The sequence below is a fragment of the Ranitomeya imitator genome, chromosome 4 (genome assembly GCF_032444005.1).
Source record: "Ranitomeya imitator isolate aRanImi1 chromosome 4, aRanImi1.pri, whole genome shotgun sequence".
Lineage (NCBI taxonomy): Eukaryota > Metazoa > Chordata > Amphibia > Anura > Dendrobatidae > Ranitomeya > Ranitomeya imitator.
Window position 1 is genome coordinate 589,313,141 of NC_091285.1, and position 14,451 is coordinate 589,327,591.

Genomic DNA, 14,451 nt, shown 5'->3' on the forward strand with positions numbered 1-14,451 from the left:
TCAATTTTCGAGGCTGCAGGGGTATCCCTGGCTCCCGCGTTCACTTCAGTTTGGGCTGCCAAGGCCAAAAATTTACAAGCTGGCCTCCAAGCATCCGCTTCTGAGCTGTCGGACCAAGCGGTTCAAATAGCAGTTGTAGCAGATTACATGCTTCATGCAGCTCTGGATTCAGCAAGGGGTGTATCTGGGATAGCATCAAACGCCATCACAATTCGGCGTATCCTCTAGCTGCAGGAATGGAAAGCGGACGCAGCCTCAAAGAAGTCCCTCACGCACCTCCCCTACCTCAGTGGGCGACTTTTCGGTGAACAGTTGGACACAATGATATCCAACGCCACCGAGGGCAAGAGTACCTCTCTTCCCCAACTGAAACCTAAACGCACTTACAAGAAGCGTAACCAAACTCGATTCTGATCCTTTCGGAACTCCTCGGGCTGGTCCGTCTCGCGTCCAGCACAAAAACGTAACCGTTCCCCATGCAGGGACAACTCACGATTGACGCAAAGGTCGGACAAGACCTGGCAGTCAAAAGCAGACCAGTCTAAGCCCAGAGGAGGAAAATCTCAGACTTTCTCCTCATCATGACTCATGGACTCCGGAAGACACCACACCCATAGACGGCTGACTTTTGCTCTGTTATCAAGTCTGGCTGCCTATTACAGAAGACAGGTGGGTCAGGGAACTAGTGTCTTCCGGATACAAGATAGAGTTCACCGCCAACCCACCGGACCAATTCTTCCTCTCTGTCCCCCCAAAACCACCAGCCAAGGCTCGTGCCTTCCAACAAGCGGTCTCCTTGCATTCTCAAGCAGGAGTCATAGTACCGGTCCCCACGGCCGAGTGCTTCCGAGGGTTCTACTCCAATCTATTCGTAGTCCCCAAGAAAGGAGGCAGCGTACGGCCCATACTGGACCTAAAACAACTCAACAAATATGTACGAGTTTGTCTTTTCCGCATGGAGTCCCTTCGGTCAATCATTGCATTAATGGAGAAGGGAGAATATCTTGCCTCCATAGACATACAAGATGCATACCTGCATATACCGATTGCACCTGCCCATCAGAGATTTCTCAGGTTCGCAATCGACCAGGACCACTCCTAGTTCGTGGCTCTCCCGTTCGGACTCGACACGGCTCCCAGAGTGTTTACCAAAGTCATGGCTGCCACCATGGACATCCTGCACTCCAGAGGCATAGTAGTCGTTCCATACTTGGATGATCTACTTATCAAGGCTCCCACCTTCAAGGACTGCGAGCTCTGTCTCAATCACAATCGACACTCTGAGTCATATGGGCTGGTTAGTCAACCTACAAAAGTCATCACCAACCCCGAGTCAGTCTCTGAACTTCCTGGGAATGCTATTTCACACCTCCAGGGGTCTAATGCTCCTTCCTAAGGACAAGGCACTGGTTCTCCACCTAGGAGTTTGCATCCTCCTCCGCAAACCCCCTCGATCTCTCCGGTTTGCCATGAGAGTCCTCGGCAGGATGGAGGCAGCAATAGAAGCGGTCCCATTTGCCCAGTTTCACCTCAGACCTCTCCAACTAGCCATTCTCAAGTCCTGGGACAGGAATCCCTTTTCTCTCAACAGGGAGTTCCAGCTAACGTCGTCAACCTGGAGGTCCCTGCACTGGTGGCTCAAGCCAACCTTGCTAGCAAAGGGGAAATCTTTTCTCACAGGTCAATGGAAGGTTCTGACCACCGATGCGAGCCTGACAGGTTGGGGTGCAGTGCACCTACACCACAGGGCAAGTGGTTCCCAGTGGAAGCAACCATGACCATCAACATCCTGGAAATTCGTGTCATCCTCTTGGCATTGAGGGCCTTTCATCACTTACTGGCAGCCTCTCACATCAGAATACAGTCAGACAATGCCACGGCTGTGGCATATGTGAACCACCAAGGGGGGACCCGCAGCACCCAGTTGATGCGAGAAGTATCACACATCCTCCACTGGGCGGAGGACACAGGGTCGGTTCTCTCGGCGGTCCACATTCCGGGTGTGGACAACTGGGAAGCAGACTCTCAGCCGACAACGAATAGACTCGGTAGAGTGGTCTCTCCATCCCGAAATTTTTCGCCAGATCTGCCATCGCTGGGAGACCCCAGATGTGGACCTAATGGCATCACACTTCAATGCCAAGGTCTCCAACTTCATAGCCAGAGCACACGATCCACGGTCGGTCGGAGCAGACACTCTGGTTCAGGACTGGACCCAGTTCCAGCTTCTATTCATTTTTCCACCTCTCCCCATGATATCCAGAGTGGTGGGGAAGATCAAGCAAGAGGGAGTTCCAAGTGCGATTAGCACTTGACTGGCCCAGACGTACATGGTACGCCGACATCGTACAACTTACAGCAGACGCCCCCTGGATCATCCCTGACTGCCCGGATCTTCTATCACAAGGCCCGTTCTACCACCAGAACTCAGGAGCCCTCAATTTTATGGCATAACCCTTGAAACCTGGGTTCTAACCCAGGCAGGGCTCTCACCGGATGTTATTAGGATCATGATCAGGGTACGGAAGCCAGCCTCTGCCAAGATCTATTACCATACCTGGAAAACTTTCTTTACCTGGTATGAATCTCGTGGCCAGACGCCATTCCCTTATTCCCTCCCCAAACTGCTTGGTTTTCTCCAATCGGGTCTGGAGGCCAGGCTGCCCCTGCGCTTGCTTAAGAGCCAGGTGTCAGCCCTCTCAGTGCTTTTTCAAAGGCGCATTGCTACCAAGCCACATGTAAGGACATTCCTTCAGGGGGTTTCCCGATTGGTTCCCCCCTACAGATGACCACTAGAAACGTGGGACCTCAACCTGGTCCTGACAGCATTGCAGGAACCACCCTTCGAACCCCTTAAGGAGGTCCCGCTCCGCCTTCTATCCCAGAAGATTGTTTTCCTGGTCGCAATCACCTCGCTACGCAGAGTGTCTGAACTGACAGCACTCTCCTGCAGATGGCCCTTTCTGGTTTTTCACCAGGACATGGTAGTCCTCCGTACGGTCACATCCATCCTTCCACCTCAATGAGGAAATTTCACTGCCATCCCTTTGTCCGGTCCCGGTTCATAGAGTGGAGAAGGCTCTGCATACGCTTGACCTTGTCAGGGCATTGTGTATATATGTGTCTAGGACTGCGTCCTTCCGGAGGTCTGATTCTCTTTTCCTTCTTCTGGAAGGCGGCCGCAAGGGTCTGCCAGTTTCCAAAACTACCATTGCCAGGTGGATCAAATCCACCATACAAGAGGCCTACGCCTTAAAAATTCTCCTCTTCCAGCTGGTATTACGGCTTACTCTACACGGGCGGTAGGGGCCTCCTGGGCCATTCGGCACCAGGCTTCGGCCCAACAAGTGTGTAAGGCAGCCACTTGGACAAACCTGCACATGTTTACTAAACACTACAGAGTTCATACCCAGTCCTCAGCAGACACGAGTTTGGGTAGATGTGTTCTGCAGGTGGCGGTGCCCCAAGTGTATGTCTGCACAATATTCGGCCATTGCTTCCCACCCAGGGACTGCTTTGGGACGTCCCATGGTCCTGTGTCCCCAATGAGGTGACAGAGTAAAGGAGATTTTTGTGTACTCACCGTAAAATCTCTTTCTCTTAGCCTCTAATTGGGGGACACAGCTCCCACCCAGTTGCCCTTTCCGGGCCATTGTTACTGTTGAGTTCTCATTTTGTTTTCTTGAGCTCGTACATAGTTGTCTTCTTATAGGCATGGCTATGTTATTCCTGTTACGTTCCTCCTAATGCTTTTGCACAAAACTGGAGAAGGCTGATGCCGTCCAGGGGTGTATACTGCAGAGGAGGAGCCACGGTTAATCTTTATCAGATTATGCATAGTGTCGCCTCCTAGTGGACAGCAGCATAACACCCATGGTCCTGTGTCCCCCAATTAGAGGCTAAGAGAAAGAGATTTTACGGTGAGTACACAAAAATCTCCTTTTTTCTCAGTTGGACAGTCACACCGAGAGAAAAACCTTTCATCTGGACAGCCCTATTGAATAACATGGGTCAGTGTGCTGTCCGATAGAAAAATTGGTAATAGAGGGAAAAATGGTGTGCACTCTGGTCTAGATTCCGAGGTGCTGGCGTAACGGACCGTGATGGCCCCAGAGCTTAGTAGTAGAAATTCACCGCACACTCTTAAATGCTGGTTTGCAGACATGTATTCACACTTATTCCAAAAGTTATTTTTAAACAGAAAAATATACCACAAGCAGTGTAGAGATAAAGTATGATAACCCAACGTTTCGACCCTCCTGGATCTTAGTCATGGGGTTACTAGTGAAGACAAAAAAAAACAAAGTATAAGACACTGAATTCTATATATACTATATACATTATGTACAAAGGAATACAAGGTAACAAGATTTAGCATGATAGCATAGGTATAGTTTCCAACATGAATAAAATTGCATCACACGGAGAAGGGGCTGCCAGTACTAGTTGTAGCAATGCACTAGAACAAGATATAATACAAAGTAGTAGAGAGAATCATATGACAGGCAAGTATTACCTTGGTTGTAGATGCCAAAGTAGAAAGAGGAGGATATGGTGAGGGACCCTTAGACTTAGGGTAACCGAAACTGCAATGGATAATGGGAATGTTATCAGGGAGGTAAGCAAACCAAAATTAGTCAGTCTAGGAATATGAGTGGCTATCTATATACATAATGGCTGTCAGATATAGTTGATGGGTGCATAGTACTAGTGCCATGGTGAGGGAAAATATTAGATAGCTCCACCCAGGATGGCTGAGATGTGGACTCAGGGGCGCAGTGGTTGGTAATGGCCATTAGGTATTAGGCTGCGGTAGTATAATCGCATAAATGGTGCGGCAGTAGGGGCTCCTCAGAAAAAGTGCTCCCAGTAGAGTAGAGAGCTATGGTTGGGGGTCTCCCGGGACGCCATGGAAAAGAGAGACAATGTGGCAGTGGTCCAAATGTCTGTGCAGGAGCATATCAGTGTCCTGCTTCTAGAGGACGCCGTAGTAAGGAGGATACATAAAGCCAGGTTTACCTGCTGAAGGTGTGGTGTCCAGGGGAATAGAGCGGCGCATCCGCGTCCTGCTCGGTGTGCGGCTGTCTGGTGTATGCCTGGGAGCCAACCACGGCGTTTTAAATGCTGCATCCCATATCGCCGGACCGGAAGTGCGTCACCGGGACGGAAGTGACGTATCGTTATAGGGAAGGGTATACTGCGCATGTATGGTTGTGAAACCATAGCGAAGGACGTGCTAGGGCTGGGGAAAAGCAATAATGAACGGCCATATATGACGTATCGTTATAGAGAAGGGTACACTGCGCATGCACGGATGTGAAACCATAGCGATGGACGTGCTGGGGCAGGGGAAGGAGCATCAAAATGGGCAAAAAGGGAGCATGGAGAGTGTATGCGAGGTATACAACACTACACCTAGTTAATGTGAATAGACTGCCCTGTAAAAATGGTACAATAGTGAGGCGTGTGAAAATATTATCGATAGGCTCAGGATAAAATAAGATAATACAACAACATATAGTAGATAAGGACAACTCACCTATAGGGAATAGTGTTTAGCGAGTCTGCAAAAGAATCATACTAGCCAGTCAATCTCTCTGTTAAGACCTCTGGGAGCCAGGGTATCTAGTTTGTGGATCCAGTAAGCCTCCCTGGTTTTAAGAAGCCTGATGTGATTGCCTCCTCTCCTAAGCCTGGGTATGTGTTCGATCACCTGGTATTTGAGTTGTGCCACTGTGTGTTTCAATTTATTGAAGTGGTCTGGTATTGGAAGCCAGGTCTTACCGCAACGAATGGTCGATTTGTGGCTAGCAATTCTATCCCTGACGCGTTGAGTTGTTTCTCCAATGTATAGGAGGCCGCACGGACATTTTATTAAGTACACTACGAAATTGGAGTTACAGGTGTGGTAGCCATGAATAGGGAATGATTTACCCATCGTGGGGTGGGTGACGTTGTCCGATTTAATGACATTGGAGCATGAGGCACAGCTTAGACAGGGAAAAGTGCCCTGTCTACGTGTGGTCAGGAAGCTTTGAGTCATGGTTGGACGTAGACTGCCGACATCAGCACGCACCAACTTATCCCTGATGTTGGGAGCCCTCCTGTTGCACATAAGAACTGGTGAGGTGAAGCAATCTACTTTGGGGTATGCCCTAGACAGTAGAGGCCAGTGGCATCAGGGGATGATATGTGTGTACAAAGGGAACACGTTCTTTGGTGGCCAATTGTGGACGAGGGGTTTGTGGACTCAGGATATTGTTTCTCTCTAGTTCCAGCAAACGAGCTGGGTAGTTTCTGTCCTTGAATTTCTGGGACATGGTATGTAAGCGTATTGGGATTATGGCTGGGTCAGACACAATCTTAGCTAGCCTCGTGAACTGCGATCGGGGTAAGCTGTTTTTGGTGGCCTTAGGATGGCTACTGGAGTAGTGTAGGAGATTGTTGCAGTCTGTAGGTTTGGTGAATAAGTCAGTGGTGAGTTTTCCTGATTGCTCTTTGTGTATCATGGTGTCTAGGAACGATATGTGGGTCATGTCATATTGGATAGTAAATTGCAGTTCGGGGTGAACTGAATTTAAATGTTGGTGAAAAGATAGTAGTAGTTCAGATGACCCTGTCCAGATGAGGAAGACGTCATCAATGTATTGATGATAGCACCGGACATGTTGCTTGGAAAGTTCCTCCCGATTGAATTGATTAGTTTCAAAATGACTCATGTACGCATTTGCGTAAGCCGGTGCGACATTCGAGCCCATCGCGGTCACGCAGCATTGTACATAGTAGGTGTCCTCATAAGAAGAAGTTCTCATACAGGACTAGTTCGAGGAGATCGAGGCAGAATTTGATGGAATTAGGGGGCATGTTCGAGGCCTGGAGGAGTGTCCTTGTGGCTGTGATACCTTTCTCGTGTGAGATGGACGTGTACAGGCTGTTTACATCTAATGTAACGAGTAGGCTATCCGATGGTATGGTGTCGTGTTCTCTGATGAGGCTCAAGAAATGTCCAGTGTCTAACAGAAAAGACTTAGTGGTCCTGACAAGGGGTGTCAGTATTTTTTCTAGGTAAATAGACAAAGGTGATAGTATCGAGTCAGTAGAGGCCACACGTAGACAGGGCACTTTTCCCTGTCTAAGCTGTGCCTCATGCTCCAATGTCATTAAATCGGACAATGTCACCCACCCCAGGACGGGTAAATCATTCCCTATTCATGGCTACCACACCTGTAACTCGAATTTCATAGTGTACTTAATAAAATGTCCGTGCGGCCTCCTATACATTGGAGAAACAACTCAACGCGTCAGGGATAGAATTGCTAGCCACAAATCGACCATTCATTGCGGTAAGACCTGGCTTCCAATACCAGACCACTTCATTAAATTGAAACACACAGTGGCACAACTCAAATACCAGGTGATCGAACACGTACCCAGGCCTAGGAGAGGAGGCAATCACATCAGACTTCTTAAAACCAGGGAGGCTTACTGGATCCACAAACTAGATACCCTGGCTCCCAGAGGTCTTAACAGAGAGATTGACTGGCTAATATGATTCTAATAACTTTACCATTTATTTTGCAGACTCGCTAAACACTATTCCCTATAGGTCAGTTGTCCTTATCTACTATAGGTTGTCATATCTTATTTTATCCTGAACCCATCGATAATATTTTCACACGCCCCACTAGTGTACCATTTTTACAGGGCAGTCTATTCACATTAACTAGGTGTAGTGTTGTATACCTCGCATACACTCTCCATGCTCCCTTTTTGCCCATTTTGATTTGCCACCAATCTTAATTCACCACGCAGCCTCCATCACATGTATGGCCTTTTATTATTGCTCCTTCCCCTGCCCCAGCACGTCCATCGCTATGGTTTCACATCCGTGCATGCGCAGTGTACCCTTCTCTATAACGATACGTCACTTCCAGTCCGGCGATATGGGATGCAGCATTTAAAACGCCGTGGTCGGCATACACCAGACAGCCGCACACCGAGCAGGACGCGGATTCGCTGCTCTATTCCCTTGGACACCACACCTTCAGCAGGTAAACCTGGCTTTATGTATCCTCCTTACTACGGCGTCCTCTAGAAGCAGGACACTGATATGCCCCTGCACAGACATTTGGACCACTGCCACATTGTCTCTCTTTTCCATGGCGTCCCGGGAGACCCCCAACCATAGCTCTCTACTCTACTGGGAGCACTTTTTCTGAGGAGCCCCTACTGCCGCACCATTTATGCGATTATACTACCGCAGCCTAATACCTAATGGCCATTACCAACCACTGCGCCCCTGAGTCCACATCTCAGCCATCCTGGGTGGAGCTATCTAATATTTTCCCTCACCATGGCACTAGTACTATGCACCCATCAACTATATCTGACAGCCATTATGTATGTAGATAGCCACTCATATTCCTAGACTGACTAATTTTGGTTAGCTTACCTCCCTGATAACATTCCCATTATCCATTGCAGTTTCGGTTACCCTAAGTCTAAGGGTCCCTCACCATATCCTCCTCTTTCTACTTTAGCATCTACAACCAAGGTAATACTTGCCTGTCATATGACTCTCTCTACTACATTGTATTATATCTTGTTCTAGTGCATTGCTACAACTAGTACTGGCAGCCCCTTCTCCGTGTGATGCAATTTTATTCATGTTGGAAACTATACCTATGCTATCATGCTTAATCTTGTTACCTTGTACATAATGTATATAGTATATATAGAATTCAGTGTCTTATACTTTGTTTTTTTTTGTCTTCACTAGTAACCCTATGACCAAGACCCAGGAGGGTCGAAACGTTGGGTTCTCTTACTTTATCTCTACACTGCTTGTGGTATATTTTTCTGTTTAAAAATAACTTTTGGAATAAAAGTCTGAATACACGTCTGCAAACCAGCATTTAAGAGTGTGCGGTGATAGAAAAATTGGACAGCACATGTCTGATTTATATGTTCGTCTGCATGAGCACAAAAGGAGAGCTCACACTGCTTCTTTTACGCTGTCTTCCAACACTAAGGCAACGTTCACACGTTCAGTATTTGGTGATTTTTTTACTTCAGTATTTGTACGCCAAAACCAGGAGTGGGTGAGAAATACCGAAGTGGTGACTAGTGATGAGCGAGTGTACTTGTTGCTCGGGTGACCGCCGAGTATTTATGACTGCTCGGAGATTTAGTTTTCATTGTGGCAGCTGAATGATTTACAGCGACTAGGCTGCTTGATTACATGTGGGGATTCCCTAGCAACCAGGCAACGCCCACATGTACTCAGCCTGGCTAGCAGCCGTAAATCATTCAGCTGCCGCAATGAAAACTAAATCTCCAAGCAGTCATAAATACTCGGAGGTCACCCGAGCGTGCTAGGGAAAAGCCGAGCAACGAGTACACTCGCTCATCACTAGTGGTGACGTGTTTCTATTATACTTTTCCTCTGATTGTTCCTCTCCTAGTTTTGACTTACAAATACTGAACTTGTGAAAGTGGCCTTAAAAAAAAAAAAAAAAAAGACTCTTAGGCCGGGGTCACACTTGTAAGTGTGATGCGAAAAAGTAGCGCGAGTCAATCGCATCAATACCCGACACTGCAGCCAGCACTCAGGATCGGAGTGTGTGGCTGCATAGAAATACATGCAGCTGAACGCTCCAATCCCAAATGCCGACTGCAGTGCCAGGTATTGATGCGAGTTTCTCGCATCACACTCGCTAGTGTGACCCTGGCCTTAATAATGAAATGACACCTTTTGTCATGAAACATCTTTTTGTTTTTTTTTGTGTTTTCATCTGCATTTTTTTTTCCGCTTTGATAAAAACTATTGAGTGGCTCCCAATGAAGAATGGACACCTCCTTCACAGCTGTTGAAACCTGAAGCAGTTAAAAGAAGCCCGAGCTTCTGTACAGCAAGTCGTTTCCACACTGCAATGCATGTTTGGCTTTTTTTATTTTTAAAGGGAACCTGTCACCTGAATTTGGCGGGACTGGTTTTGGGTCATATGGGCGGAGTTTTCGGGTGTTTGATTCACCCTTTCCTTACCCGCTGGCTGCAATATTGGATTGAAGTTCATTCTCTGTCCTCCATAGTACACGCCTGCACAAGGCAAGATTGCCTTGCACAGGCGTGTACTATGGAGGGCAGAGAATGAACTTCAATCCAATATTGCAGCCAGCATGCAGCCAGCGGGTAAGGAAAGGGTGAATCAAACACCCAAAAACTCCGCCCATATGACCCAAAACCAGTCCCGCCAAATTCAGGTGACAGAGTCCCTTTAAGCTGTTTTTCAGGATTAATCCACTAGAAAAAAAAAAAAAAAAAAACAGTGTGCACATAACCACGAGTTTTGATTGGAGAGCTGGAGTTTCAACTCCTTGTGGTTTTCGGCGTTTCTTCTCCAAAAACTTAGTAAAAAAAAACTCGTTTTTCACTGAGGCTATTTGCATATAGAGTCATTTTGTAGAGTTTATAGAGTAGAAGCAGTGGCGTGAAAGGGGGGTGCGGGGAGGCGGTCCACCCCGGGCGGCACATTGCGGGGGGCGGCCGGCGCTGCAGGAAGAGAAAGGAAAAAAAAAAAAAAAAAAAAAAAAAAAGACGCCCCTTTAAATCTTCGGGCGGCGCCGTCCGCCGCCACGACCAGGCTCCCCCCACCCCCGGGCCCTCGCCCCCCGCTCTAATACTCACCTCTCCTGGTTCCTGCGGCAGCTGCAGCGTCCTCTGACTCTGCGACGTCTCAGGGCAGAGGGCGCGATGACGTCACTACTGTGCGCGCCGCTCAGCCTCTCTGTCCCCAGCGTCGCAGAGCCGGAGAGACGCTGACTGCACCGGACCTGCGCTAGGAACGGGAGAGGTGAGGATTTTACTTTTTTTTTTTCTTTATGTCTGACTGTCTGGGGGCAATGCTGGACACACTGGGGCAATACTGGAGACCATGGGGCAGATTGCTGGACACACTGGGGCAATACTGGAGACCATGGGGCAGACTGCTGGACACACTGGGGCAATACTGGAGACCATGGGGCAGAATGCTGGACACACTGGGGCAATACTGGAGACCATGGGGCAGACTGCTGGACACACTGGGGCAATACTGGAGACCATGGGGCAGAATGCTGGACACACTGGGGCAATACTGGAGACCCTGGGGCAGACTTCTGGACATACTGGGGCAATACTGGAGACCATGGGGCAGATTGCTGGACACTGGGGCAGATTGCTGGACACACTGGGGGTAATATGCTGGACACTGGGGGTAATATGCTGGACACACTGGGGCAGACTGCTGGACACACTGGGGCAATGCTGGACACACTGGGGCAGATTGCTGGACACACTGGGGGCAGTGCTGGACATACTGGGGCAGATTGCTGGACACACTGGGGGTAATATGCTGGACACACTGGGGGTAATATGCTGGACACACTGGGGCAGATTGCTGGACAACATGGGGGTAATATGCTGGACACACTGGGGCAGATTGCTGGACACACTGGGGGCAGGACTTGAGGCATGAGCAGAATGTAGATACGGGGCATGATTGGAGACACGGGGCAGGATTGGATCATGGGGCAGGACGGATACGATGGAGGCAGATGGGGCAGGATGGGGAGATCATATGGGGTAGAATGGATACTCATGAGTGCAGGATGGGAGAACATATGGCTGGAGCCAGGAATGAGATAAACGGAGCCAGGGTGGGGAATATTATTACCATAGGGGCTAATTAAGGGATATTATTACTGCAGTGATGTATTTATTTTATTTTTTTAGTATACTGTTTTAAATGGGGGGCAGGCCTGTTACCGTGCAGAGTGACACTATATCACCTTTTTTCCTTCATGTGATGTAATGTAGAAGTTGTGAAAAATTAAGTAATGTGTTCTGCAAGCGGAGCTCGAGATAACTGTGTTATTTCCTGCAGAAACGAGTCCTGGCTGGAAGGAATGATGGCGGTCTGTGCTGGATGAAATATGAAGGACTTCACCTAGAGACGTCACTGGTGAGTCAGTGTTACCTATACACTGACACTATACACTGTATACTATATAGAGGTCCTGTGTATAATGTCACCAGTGATCTCTGTATTACCTCTACACAGACACTGCATACTAAGCACAGATCTCCTGTGAATACTGGCACTTATGGTGATAGTATTGTGTTTTTTTTTTTTTTTTTATTACTGATCAGTATTGTAGTATTCAGTCACTATGTGGTGGTAATATGTGGTCTGGAAATGGTGTTGTGGTATTTGTCCCTTGTATGTAGTATTATTCGGTCACTATGTGGCCTGGTCATGATGTGGTGGTATTAAGTCACAGGTTTGGCATGTGGGGGTGACACCATTAGGCCCAGTTTAAGTTCTACAAAACAGGAAAACCATTTTTGGTAACCTTTGTGTGTATTGAGCCAGGGGAGGGGGGGGGGCGCCAAACTCGGGAACAGCCCCGGGCGGCAAAAGCTCTAGCTACGCCTCTGAGTAGAAGCTAAGCACAACTTCCAAGTTTTAGAGGGGTTTTGAATTTTTGAGGAAGATTTGGGCTATGTGAACATGCAGTGCCCCAGGGTCCTGGTCATTGCAGTAATATCATTCTCCTCTGGGGGGGGGGGGGGGAGAGTGATGTTACGTTTGGAGGCAATAAAGGAGATCTCTTTACCAGGTACCACAAACATACAACACATTTCATACTCCAGTCCACCAGGGGGAGCTATGCTCCTATTTATTAGGGCACTCTTCACACTTAGGCAGTTTCTGGCTGAGCTTTGCTCAGGTAGTTGGTCCCTGACAGGGGTGGGAGCCTGTCAGAGGCCCAGACAGAAGGTCATGGAGCTGCGCCTGCCCCACGTGCGGCAGTTCCTAAGAAAGGACACGAAAAGAGAACTGTATTGTAGAGAGGGTGAGGAAGTCATAGCAAAGGAGTGGATACCAGAAGGAGTTCTGCCCTGCACAGGCTGCCTCCTTCTGAGGCGCAGGATCCCAGTAGCCGGAACACAGAGGGAGCAACAGTCCTTTATGCCTTGCTCCAGAGACTGGCAGGACAGCTAATTGCAAGTTACTGATCCACCCTACACCCAGGAGGCAAGGTGGCACCCACGAGAGGCCAGGGCATGATAAGAGTCCCTGTAAAAAGCCTCAAGCCACCGGTCATATGGGTTTGTCCTATCAATCTGGGGGACAGAGAGATAACATCTACAACATCTGTGAGGACCTTATGAGACGCTTAGCAGTAAGGTACTACAACAGCAAGGCGCTTGTAATAATTATATGGATACTATGGAATCTAATAGCATGGGATAAAGCCAGTCCGAGAACAAAGTTGCAGCAATATTTTACTCAAAACAGAAATGTAAACAGAGTAAACACAGATATTTCTGCAATTGTAACGAGGTCATCAGCTCTATATAGTAAATAGCAAACAGAACATAATACAGATATTCCTGCTACAGTGACGAGGTCCTCAGCACAAAATAGTAAATCACAGCAAACGGAGAGGCGAACAGATATTTAAACGAGGAAGTCCGATAAGGTTATTAGTGCAAATGCACACAGTACTTAAATGAGGAGGTCCAGCAAAACTTGATCACACATGTGCACAGTACATGTTAGTAGCAGTCCAATAATTCACAGATGAGGTGTTCTGTGAATGCAGTCCTGGGAAAGAGAGGATGAGGGAAAAAGAGAGAGCGCGCTATCTAAGCGTAGCAAATGAGTAAATATTCCTGGATAAGACAAGCACAACTTGAATCTTGCTCACCTGGTGTGGTTGTGCAAAGAGGCACAACACTGGGAAAGGTTTTGCAAACAAGGAAGATACTTCCACAGGTACGCAGCCCATTGCAGAAGTTCCAGAGGTAGCTGAATGCAGACCACCGAGTAGTGAACAGAAGAAGCAGGGAATTCACCAGCAAACCAGCATAAGCTCAGGAGCCAGCAGAACAAAATACTCAGGCACCTTAGCACACATGACCCGGACTTAAATAATCAGGACAGACAGGAAGTTCTATGACAGGGCGAGATACAAGGCTCCATCTTGGATCAGGGCGAACAGGCACCAGGAAAGTCCAGAATCCTTAGGCTATGTGCACACATTCAGGAATTCATGCAGAAAATTCCTGTGGAAATCCGGACATTTCTGCCAGATTTCCGCATGAAATCCGCATGCGTTTTTTTGCACGTTTTTGACGCGTTTTTTGCACGGTTTTTCCCAGACACTTCCCAATGCATTAGACAGTGGGAAAACCGCGAAAAAAACGCAAAATTAATGAGCAGGTTCATTATTTTTCCGCAATGCGTTTTTCATGTGGAAAAACGCACATCATGTGCACAGAAATTGCAGATTTCATTAAAAATGATAGGATGCTTAATGTATGCAGATTATTTGCGGTTTTATAGTGTTTTTATAGCGCAAAAACGCTAAAAAAACGCAATTAATCTGCAATGTGTGCACATA

The 14,451-nt window shown here is 47.8% G+C and overlaps 1 long non-coding RNA gene across 2 annotated transcripts in view; it reads right to left on the minus strand.

Annotated features, from left to right (window-relative positions):
- Positions 1-13,960, minus strand: part of LOC138674276 (uncharacterized) — a 72,117-nt gene extending 58,157 nt beyond the window's left edge. For both annotated transcript variants that reach the window (XR_011320569.1, XR_011320570.1), the window contains exon 1: positions 13,756-13,960. This is a non-coding gene — a long non-coding RNA (uncharacterized lncRNA). The remainder of the gene's footprint in view (positions 1-13,755) is intronic.
- Positions 13,961-14,451: the final 491 nt, after the last annotated feature.